Source organism: Periophthalmus magnuspinnatus, chromosome 19 (assembly GCF_009829125.3).
Source record: "Periophthalmus magnuspinnatus isolate fPerMag1 chromosome 19, fPerMag1.2.pri, whole genome shotgun sequence".
Lineage (NCBI taxonomy): Eukaryota > Metazoa > Chordata > Actinopteri > Gobiiformes > Gobiidae > Periophthalmus > Periophthalmus magnuspinnatus.
The window spans coordinates 16247768-16259483 of record NC_047144.1 but is presented as its reverse complement, the minus strand read 5'-3'; positions in this window follow the sequence as shown (position 1 = coordinate 16259483).

The following is an 11716-nucleotide window of genomic DNA, read 5'->3' as shown; positions in this document are numbered from 1 at the left end:
GCAGCGTGTACTAATATTGGAGAAATAGCTTGAGTAGCTTGGTAGTAGTAAAAGTAGTAGTAGTATTGGTTGTAATAGTAGTAGTAGTAGTAGTACTATCCGTAGAAGTAGTAGGTGAGATATGCAGCGTGTTGGAATAACCGCTACTAAATCTAAGTATTTATTTTTAGTTAAGTCTTAGTGTCCTTTTACTTCATTAACATCATGTTGAAGTATTTGTCCTGTCCACAGACTGTGTGTATGATTCTCCTTTGTACAGTCTATGGTCTCCTCCTCTCTCCTTCTCTCTGCTCTTCTCTCCTCCTCTTCCTCCTCTCTCCTCCTCTCTGCTCCTCTTTCTTTCTCTCTCCTCCTTTCTCTTCCTCTTTCTTCCTCTCTCCTCTTCTCTCCTCCTCTCTCATCCTCTTCCCTCCTCTCTCCTTCTCTCTGCTTTTCTCTGCTCCTCTCTCCTCTCTCATCCTCTCTCCTCCTCTCTTCTCCTCTCTGCTCCTCCTTCCTCCTCTCACATCCTTTCGCCTCCTGTCTCCTCCTCTCTTCTCCTCTCTGCTCCTCTCTGCTCCTCCTTCCTCCTCTCACATCCTTTTGCCTCCTGTCTCCTCCTCTCTCTCCTCTCTCCTCCTCTCTTCTCCTCTCTGCTCCTCCTTTCGCCTCCTGTCTCCTCCTCTCTCTCCTCTCTCCTCCTCTCTTCTCCTCTCTGCTTAACAATTTGTCCAAGTATCCTGCAGTTTCACTTCCTGGAGCAGCGAACATGGATTTATTTTAGGGACATTCATTAGCTCCTTGTCTCCAGCCCCTGTCTCCTGCTCTTCCCTCCCCTCAGGGCCCACACCACAGTGATACTACTACTGCTACTACTACTATTACTGCTGCTGCTGCTGCTACTACTACTACTACTACTACTACTACTACTGCTAAGGGAATGGTTCATTGAATAGATGTACTTTGGTGTTCTGACCACAGCACACAGAGGCATATGCAAAGTGTATTGAAGATTTGTAAGGGGAAATAACTACTAAACTAGCTTCTAGAGAATAAGAGGAGAAGATGGAGAGGCTGAGGTGGCTAAATGGTCTTACTGCTTTGCTTTTACTTGCTAGTGTGATGTGCAGCTATCCATAGGACCATAATGTTAAATGCACGAGACATATAAGGTACAAAACGTCCCAAGATAAACCTGACAGTAATTGCATTGGAGAGATTATTGCAGTACAGTGCATATCCACCAGGGGAATATGAGCATGTTTTACACCTGTTCAGAGGTCAACAGTTTCACAGCTTGAGGTGTGAGTAGGATTGGCACAAAGGACCAAAGCACAGGCGTCTTCACCTCCATAAACCTCATAAAATACAGTTAGACCACAGAGACTCAGGAGAGAAAGGAAACGCCTGGAGAAACAGAACCAGGGACGATTCAATTTGACATCAACGTCCAGTGTGGTTTACAGCATCAGTCAGACTGTGTATGTACCAGGGCTTAAGAGGGTTAAACTAAGACTAAACCAGGTCTAAACCAGGGCTAAATCAGGTCTAAACCAGGTCTAAACCAGGACTAAACCAGGAACCAGTCTATGTACCCAGCCATGCCTCACACTGTGTTCACACATACACCAGATAAAAATTTGGACTAAAATCAGTGGACTAGATCAGGACTACTAGTACAAGACTCCGCCAAGTCTACACCAGGACTAAACTGGGTTCAAAGATAAGTGTGAACACACCTTTACTCCAAGTCCTTAGACCTGTTTTATCCAAGTGTTGTTGTCTTGGATGTCTTGAATATGCCCTGGTTTGATCCTTTAAGCTTTCTTCTGGTTCATTTATGGTTTAGACCTGGTTTAGACCTGGCTTAGACCTGTTTTAGACCTGTTTTAGACCTGTTTTAGACCTGTTTTAGACCTGGTTTAGACCTGGTTTAGACCTGTTTTAGACCTGGTTTAGACCTGGTTTAGACCTGGTTTAGACCTGTTTTAGACCTGGTTTAGACCTGGTTTAGACCTTGCTTAATCCTGGTGTAGAACATGAAAACAATTTATTATTAAAGCTTATGTGAAGTACAGTTATATATGGACTTGCAACACCAATCCCCAGTCGTTCTCTCACTCTGCCCCCTGCTGTCTCCTCTATTACCACATTGTCTTCATCTTTTTTTCTTTTTTTCAGTCCTTCTTTATTTATTTCTTATCTCGAGCCTTGAGATCTGCAGAGGCGACATCCCATAGACCCCATGTAACCAACACGTTTTTCAAGAATTTCAAGAATGGAACCACAATAAGACTGTATTATAGAGCCGTCATTTCAAGGCAGAGCAAATGTATTTATAAATCTCTGAGATATATACATTTACCTTCCAAGGCCCTATCTCGGAGGGCCAGAGCCTTGTCAGAGGCAGAGGTATCTATGCAACCAAACCCATTCACCATATAGTGACATATATAAAACAAACATTATACTTAAATGATTACAGTTGTCCTCAGTCTGGCTTGTCAATGTTATCCTTGTTCCTAGTCATTGACTGTATATATAAATCTACATAGCTATCCTGCTGGCTGCCGTGTTTCAAACAGGAAGTAAACATGGGTGCGCTTCAGGCTCTATCGACTCTGGCTCCAATTCACTTTACATTGAGAAATTGTCACCCCTCTCTCTGTAACTGCTGCGATCAGTCTCATCCTCGCTAAAGTAAAGCTCTACCCTCCACGGGCGGATTTTGAAAAAGCAATCCACGTATTTGTAATGTGGCATCTGGATTATTATAATAGTTTGTCTGTGGAGCTGCAGCACTTACAGAATGTCTAGAACGCTGCAGCTCGACTGGGACAAAAACTAAGAGACAAGACACATCAGACCTGTGCTGTGTGACCTGCACTCCCTCCTGCTTCATTTGTGTTTAAATGTCTACACTCTATGGGTCCTGTCTACACAGTGGCTGTGTCTCAATTCGCCCACCTGGCCTTAGAATCACCATTGGAAGGGCGGTTCGAAGGGCAGTGACGTAATTTCCGGCGCGACAAGGGCTGTCCCATTTCAACCCACCCTACTGAATGCGGCCGACAAACCTGCCCTTCCCTTTGCACCGTTTCCATGGAGATCAGACGTAACCGAAGCCTGCATCCGTGCACACTTCACGCACTTCTATATCCCGTCATGCACCGCGCCTACGCAAAAAAGAGAAGAAAATGGAGTCCGTTGCGCAATATACGTTCAAATGTTCGTACTGGTTTACCTCATCTACAACAGTGCGACATGAAACTGTTAAATCTGAATAAAGATCTGTACAGTGTGTTTGATGATTAAAAAGGAGTTACATGGAATAAAGGAATGTGCAGTTATTGCTAGACAATAAGAGACATTTTTATCATAAAAAATTATTACTGCAATAAGAATAATGTAAGAATGTTTGTTTCTATTGTAAGCGTCAAAGACCAAGAGACTGAAACGTAAAGTCAGAAGAGTTTAATGATCCACACAGGTAATGTGAACAATGAAGCAACGGACTCTGAGGAAAGGACAGGAGAGTCCTGAGACGTGCACAAAATCTTCATGAGTTCCGGTACATTCCATAGGTCTGCACCCCTCGTGGGCACGTGTCATTTACCTTTGTGTTAGTAAATCAAGATACTAGCTTGATGTAGCGCTGCACTGCTAGAAAATACCTTATAATAATCAGATGAAAAGAACTGGCATGGCATAGAAGGGAAACAGCGCCCTCTACTGTTATTAAAGTGGTGTAGCCACTGGCCAAAATACCGAACTATTAAACTGCAATATCCCACTATATGTACAACTAATCAGTGTTCTCTGGTTTATAGACTATGAATGTAGAAATGATATTGTTACCTCTGTCTCTGTTATTACGTTTTCACAAGGTATATTTTGTTTAAGTTATGAAGTAGCTACAATTGAGTAAAAAAATCACCTCGAACGTTATATTTGCCTATTGATATTCAATCTAAACAGAAAGAAACGGCTGTGACGACGACATCTTGACTTTTTTTCTATTAAATAATAAATCATTAAAAATAACGTACGTAATGTACGTTTTGTACGCTCAAAGACAGAGGTGGAAGTGCGGTCCGTGGTGTAGGCCTGTCCCACTTCAGCAAGATGGCGGCTACACTGAGGAGGGCAGATTCTCGACCGGAACCTTGAAACTACACTTTTGAAGAGTACTTCGCAAGGACCCTTGAAGGGTGCATTTGGCGAATTGAGACACAGCCTGTATGGCTCCTCTTTATTTGAGGAAGTTACTGTTGCTCTATACTCCACCCAGAGGTCAGCTGTGCCCAAAGCCAGGCTCAAGACCAGAGGTGACAGAGCCTTTTTTGTGCCAGCACCCAGAGTATGGGCGCCCTCTGCCTGTCAGATCCTCTCAGTCTTTAATGCAGTTTAAGACTAGACTGAAAACCTACCTCTTCTTCCTGGCATTTAATACTACACAGGATATCTTGGTGTTTTATTGTTCTGTTCCCGTGTTTCCTGTTATCTTTAAGTTTGCTTTGTTGACTTTTATGTGAAGCACTTCGGTCAGCTGCAGTTGTTTGAGTGCTATATGAATATAGATCTATAGTTATAATAGATATAATAGATGTCCTAATGCCGCTCTCTTCCTGTATATAAATGATGCTTGTCCTAACAGCTGCTCTGTTGCTAAAAGGTTGTGTGCATTCATTGTTATGGTTCAGTGGTAATAAATGAGATGATGGATGGGTCTAAATAATTATAATGGGCTGTTAGCTAAAGGCTAAATCATGTGGCATTTAGCTGTTCATTTTGGTGGGTAAGGTATTGTGAAAGGGGTGCAAAATCTGGCAAAGATTTGTTAAGATAGTGTTGGTGCTATTTTAGTTACACAATCGATTATCAGTGGGAAAAGTACATTAAAGTTACATTAAGCTTCAATAACAGACCTGCAGTTGTGTTCTGTTTCATTCACACATATTTGAGTAACACTTTATTATTAGTCTGTCTATATCTCCAAAGCTCAAAATGCTCTGTTCCACCTTGTGATGTCACGAAGTGGTAGTTTTCAAGTTAACAGCTCCTTTTACCTTTAGTTCAGTAGCGATTGGCAATTCCAGGGCTGAAATGATCCAAATGATTCTAGTGAAGGTGTGTGGAGATTTAAAACACAGTGGAGCACTTCCTGTATCACCACATGACATCACAAGGTGGAACAGAGTGTTTTAAGTTTTAGAACTCAGCCTAAATATGCAGTGTTTGTGTGTTTAACATGTGTGAATGAAATAAAACACTGTTTGTGATGAGGAAAAAATATTAGTACAGAGATCAGACAATAAAGTAATACGGCCCCTTTAAAGAAGTTCTATATTAGTTAGAACAACTCTTAACACATAATAATTTTACATTTAGTTCCTTTAAAAGCTACCATCTGCAAGTTTCTTACAAATGGGGTAGTCACCTGCTCAAAGCTGTCAGGTCAAAGCTGGGACACTTTCAGACAGCAATAAAGCAGATAGCATCTAGTGGTGAAGTGTGAAAATTACAACAGGGCTGAGTCTACTGAGCAAATTACAAATGGTATCTTTAAAACAGTTCTTTCAATATGATTCTCATCCAACCACTTCTCAGTTTGGACAAAAAAATAATCTGTACCTTTCAGTTGCTTCTATAAAGTTCTCATGCCAAAGGTCGCTAAATACGCTGTAGCTAAATTGTAAGGAGACTAGGAGAAATACATGTTTGAGTGAGAGCTGGAAAGGTGGATGTACCAATAAAAGCAAGAGTTAGTTAGTAATGAACCATCTCTCTGTAACTGCTGCTGTTCGTATTAACCCGCTCTACATGATCCTGGTATTTTTATTTCACTAATGTGTCTGTAAATCATAATATGAATATGAATAATAGACTGTGGGTATCGTCACACTCCACTTCTTTATACAGTCTATGGATAAGACCAGTGTGGCAGTCCAGCTTAGTTTTGTCCATCTAGGGCCATCCCAAAGAGAGCCACACGTTTCACCACAGCATCCAGCATCACCAGTGCCTCCGCGTTTCCCCCAGAGCGGCTGTGGACACAAAAGATCCAACAACACGCACCATCCCAGAGGACGCCTCTAACAACCATAGGCTTAGGTTTGAACACCACTACTTCATGTACTTAAGCAACCACGGGAACTAAACTAAAACCAGGCAATACATGCAACAAAATACAAAATATGCAAATGATAAAACCAACAAACATAAAACATTAAAACCTTATTAAAAAAAAAAAAAGTTAATCTCACAAACTGTGCCATCTGCTTCTCATCCAACAAAATGCATTTTAAAATCCACAGTCTTATCACACAGCTTTTAAAGTCTTACAAACATGAAAAACAAGACTAGCTTAAACAATTTGCAGTGGTCCAAAGTTATTCCTCACTTACCTTACGCATTCAGAGCATCCTCATTATTCACCGCGTTGAGTTCATAAGCACTGGCAACAACTAGCATGCTAACACGCCCTTTCTAATTATTGAACAAAACAATGCTTTATAATTAAACACGCAGACAGCACTGAAGAGCTGTTTGTACAATATATCTGTAATTAGCTCCAATACATGGGGAAAAATGGGTTACTTGTCTTTTAAATACTAAGTGACCTAGAATTGTAGATAAAAACAACCTTGTTTTGACCTCATCTGTGTTAATACTACTCGCATCAGAGCCTGAGCATAAATGGGTTTGTTGCTTCTCCATTAAAACATAACTGATGGTGTTTTCAGTTCATAAAAAACCCAGAGGAACATTAGCATCTATTATAAGGATCTCTCATATAAAACCCATAATGTCTTTGTGTCAACAGCAGGACGAGCACTACTTTGTAAGCAATAACATATGCAAATGACCTTCCATAAGTACTGATGGATTATATACTTGAGACTTGTGCGGTGGGTTTGAAACTTGACACAAGATTTGGCTTTGTAGCATTTTAAAGGAACAAAACGTGGCTAAACACAGTAAGACCAGGAGTTTGTTATGTTCATATCTTGATTTACGGACAAAATAAAACCACCAGGATCATGTAGAGCGGGTTAATATGAACATTTTAAGACCGTGATCACTAACTATGTCCATTTATATATTATATAATTTGGATTTTGAATGGAATTTTGAGTATTGGTGGGTTTCAGAACATTCTATAGGCTAATCATTTTTAATACAGATGGGGGCAGCTAAAATGTATATTGTTAAAATGCAGATTTTTGTTGTTATACATTCAGAAATGATCAGGTTCAGGTTGTGCATTTACCTTTTGGATATTTCATGACAAAGTACAGAGTAATCAATGGGAAAATCTGGCTCTTCTGACATTATCACATTGTAGAGTCTGATATAACTCCATTCTACTTCCTGTAATTTCAAACTTTGAAGCTGTGTCCCAATGTCAATAGTTTCTTCACAAAATGCCACTTGTCTGATAAATCTACCACCAATACTACACATAAACATAACCTGTCACTTTTAATGTCAAGTACAATCTCCCAACTCCCCATGCAAAACAGTAGTACTATATACATACTTAGAACTGATTTTATTTCAAGCAGACTCAAAGGATCAAAGTGTGAGAGTTTCCAGTCGTCTGAACCTGTCTGAAAAGAAACAATTCTCGATGAAATGTCTTCCCCCTGAGGAATAACTTTGCAGCTGGACATTTATTACGTTGAATTATTAATAAGAGGAACAATAGGGCTGTGTTGTGTTATATGGGCTATGGAAACGCAATGGACTCTTTCAGTAATAAGTTCGCTACTATCATTCACCTCGATATAAAAAGGCAAATCAAAATACCGTTGTGGTTTTTAAAGGTGCACTGTGGAAGTTTTCTGCTTGTTTAGATGGAGATGTTATTGCTCTACCGGAAATATTTCACAGTATGGGATTACGAGTATCTATCTGTACGAACACGAGCAGGTAACAAGCCACAAGGCCAAGTTACAGGTTAGATCTGTGGAGATGTTACAACAACTGCAACTACTACTAGCACTACTACTGCCACTGCTATGATGGGTTAGGATCATTGGCTTCAAATTGTCCACTATAACTGCTCTAGCCTCGACGAGCTTCGTTTGACTGAAGCCGAACGCTGTGGGTGACGTCACACTCACTCAGTCCACTTCTTTATGCAGTCTATGGGTTGGATACTGCAGTACAGTACTACTATTATTCACTCAATTTGTACCGATGGGTAAAATATGTAACAAATAGTTTCATAGAGTGGCCATTGTTGCAACATACTTGACTTGGGAAGGGCATCTGGCATTAAACATATGCAAGTCATCACATGGAAGGAAAGTCATTTTTTGTAAATTGCCCAATGCTTTCAAATGTAAAAATGAAAACCTAGGGAAATTTGAAAGAATATTTTGATATGAAAGTTTGGGTTCCACATTGTTATTCCGAGCACACAGGGAGCTCAGACACGCTGTTTATATTTTTAAAATCTGACATCAATCTTGCCTCTGAAGCCTTAGCAGGAGACCCGACCCAGATCTGTCAGAGCAGTGTCAGAGGGGCAAACAAAATGGGTCAGCTCTGGTTAGAATGTGTTTGCGTACAAAATATAGGAAGGAACTAAGTGATATTGATGTTGTATTTTGAATATTATGAACTCAGTTAGATCCAAAGTTTTGTGTGCGATAAAGGTATAATTTGGCCAAGAGCGAACTCACCTAGATACGGATTAACCACAGACTGTAAAAAGAAGTGGACTAAGTGAGTGTGACGTCAAACAGCAGCGTTCAGCTCCAGTCAAATGAAGCTAATCGAGGCTAGCAGTTATAGCGGACGATTTGGAGCTGAGTTCAAGGTTTGGAATTCCGACCGTGAGTATCATAGCAACCAAAGAGCCAATCCGGTGCGAGGCTGTTGAACGTAACACCGCTTTTCGCCCAGATTGGTGGTTTGGCAGGGAGCAGGCACTTAGCAACGCATTTTTAAACCTGATGCTAATGCTAACAGGAGAGACCTCGGGGAAAGAAGGCGCCTGATTTATCTGATATTAATGCTCATATCTTGATTTACAGACACAATAGTGAAATAAAAACCAGGATCATGTAGAGCGGGTTAATACGAACATTTTAAGACCAAAATGACGAGGATCACTGCAGCAGTTACAAAGTCGATGGAGCTGAAAATGTGCCCATGCTCACTTCCTGTTTGGAACGTAGCGGCTAGCAGGTTAGCTATGTTCATTTATATATACAGTCTATGAGATTAACCAAAAAAACTAAACAAAATGCAGGATTAAGAACATGCGAGGTAAAAAGTGTGATATCTAGTTGTCTTTCACACCGGGAATCAAAAGTGCAACGTTCTTGTTGTGAGGCAGAAATACAAACCACTATATCATCTACACCGTACTAAGAATCAAAGCGACTTTAGGTCACACTCCCCCCATTGATAGGTTCCCAATATAGGCTCCATCTTCTCACCTCCATCACACTCTGCTTTTCTTCTTCTGGTGTTTTCAAACTCGCACCGGCGTGACTTCCTGTTAGCCTCCCTGTGGAGTGTTCATTAGCATACGTCAAGGAGATGTTTTTCTTGCTGCAAATGTGTGGTTACATTGCCTGGGATCCACTTCTTCTTCCATCTTTTATGATGGTGTGAGTCTGGTCAGCGGTGAGTCTTCCTGAGTTCAGATGAGCGTGATTGACAGGTGGATTAGCCAATCAGGGACATGCATGGTCTGTCTGTGTCAAAATAAATATGGCTTCTTACTAGGAAAAAAGAAAAGAACAGAATACCACAGGGGACTGAAAAACACCATGGATTTCTGCAAAAAGAGTGAATGAGTGAGTGATGAGAGAAACATAAACTGTTCTAAAGTGAGAGAAGTTAGATTTTGCTCAAAATGATGGGTGACCAATGAGCTCCTTCGTTTCACATATCACTGAAAAAATAAACAAATCTGATTGGACGCTGCAGTTTGAATCTGTCTTAAGGAGCGACGGAGGCGGCGGTGACCAGACTCAGAGGTGGGTAGTACTCGGCTACTTGGTAACTTTTCGGTAACTTTTTACATTTCAGGGTACTTTTCGAGCTGCATACTTTTACCCCTATGGTATTTTTTATTTTTTATTGAAGTAATAGTACTCTTACTTGAGCAAAAGTTTGAGAGAGAGATAAGAGAGAGAGAAAGAGCGCGCGAGAGAGAAAGAGAGAGTTATGAGAGAGCAATAAGAGAGAGAAAGAGAGACTTATGAGAGAGCGATAAGTGAGAGAAAGAGAGCGTTAAGAGAGAGCAATAAGAGAGAGAAAGAGAGAGATATGAGAGAGCAATAAGAGAGAGAAAGAGAGAGATATGAGAGAGTAATAAGAGAGAGAAAGAGAGAGATATGAGAGAGAAAGAGAGAGTTATGAGAGAGCGATAAGAAAGAGAAAGAGAGAGATGAGAGAGCAATAAGAGAGAGAAAGAGAGAGATATGAGAGAGTAATAAGAGAGAGAAAGAGAGAGATATGAGAGAGAAAGAGAGAGTTATGAGAGAGCGATAAGAAAGAGAAAGAGAGAGATGAGAGAGCAATAAGAGAGAGAAAGAGAGAGAAATGACAGAGAAAGAGACTTATGAGAGAGTGATAAGAAAGAGAAAGAGAGATGAGAGAGCAATTAGAGAGAAAGAGAGAGATAGGAGAGAGAGAAAGAGAGAGAGATAAGAGAGAGCGAAAGAGCTAAGAGAGAGAGAACGAGAGACTTGTGAGAGAGTGATAAGAGAAAGAGAAAGAGAGATATAAAAGAGAGGGAGAGAGAGATACAGAGGGGGAGAGAAAGAGAGATAAGGGAATAGGGGAGTGATAGGTTCACCTTTTTAACCTATATTACAGTTCAAAAGAGAAGAGAAGACAAGAGATTCAATATTGAGGAGAAAGAGCGGGGAGGCAAAACCTTCAGTTTACAACCTCACTCCTTTCTGAAGTCTCCACCGTCTTTCTCCTCCTTTTATTTAGTTAGGGACCCTAGTTACAAATGCGTTCTCAAGGGATGGGGGACATACTTTACATACTTTGCCAGCAGTGTAAAAACATATGACGAGATTCACAGAGAAATATATTTTGTTTTTGCATTTCCAAAGGTCATTCCCAAGATGTTTCTGTTTCAGGGTTTCAGAGTGACCTTCTTCCCGTGGGGTCCTGCAAGTTTCAAAAGACATTTTCTGCAAGACTCAAGAACAAACATTAGTGCAGATTACATAGTTTACATAGTTGAAATGAATATAATGATTATAGTAACTACAGTTACATTACAGTACCTACAGTACCTTTAAAATGAACAGTGAGATAACATCATATAACTTGAATATATATTTTGAATCCATCAGGGAGAAAGAGAGATAAGAGAGAGAAAAAGAAAGATAAGACAGAGAGAACACAAAAATAACAGAGAAAGACAGAAAGATAGGAGAGAGAAAGAAAGAGATATGAGAGAGGAACAGAGAAATAAAAGAAAGGTAGAGAAAGAGAGAGATACGGGAGAGAAAGAGACAAGAGAGAGAAAGATAGAGAAAAATAGAGAAGAGAGAGAGAAGAGAGAGATAAATATAATAATAATGGCTTACACTTGTAATGCGCTTTACAGGCTTGTCAAAGCCTCTCAAAGTGCTACACTATAGTCATTATTCATTCATTTCCACACTTGGTGATGGTAGGCTACTACTGTAGCCGACGGAAGCGAGGCTGCCAATCTGCGCCATCAGCCCCTCCGACCACCACCTATCAT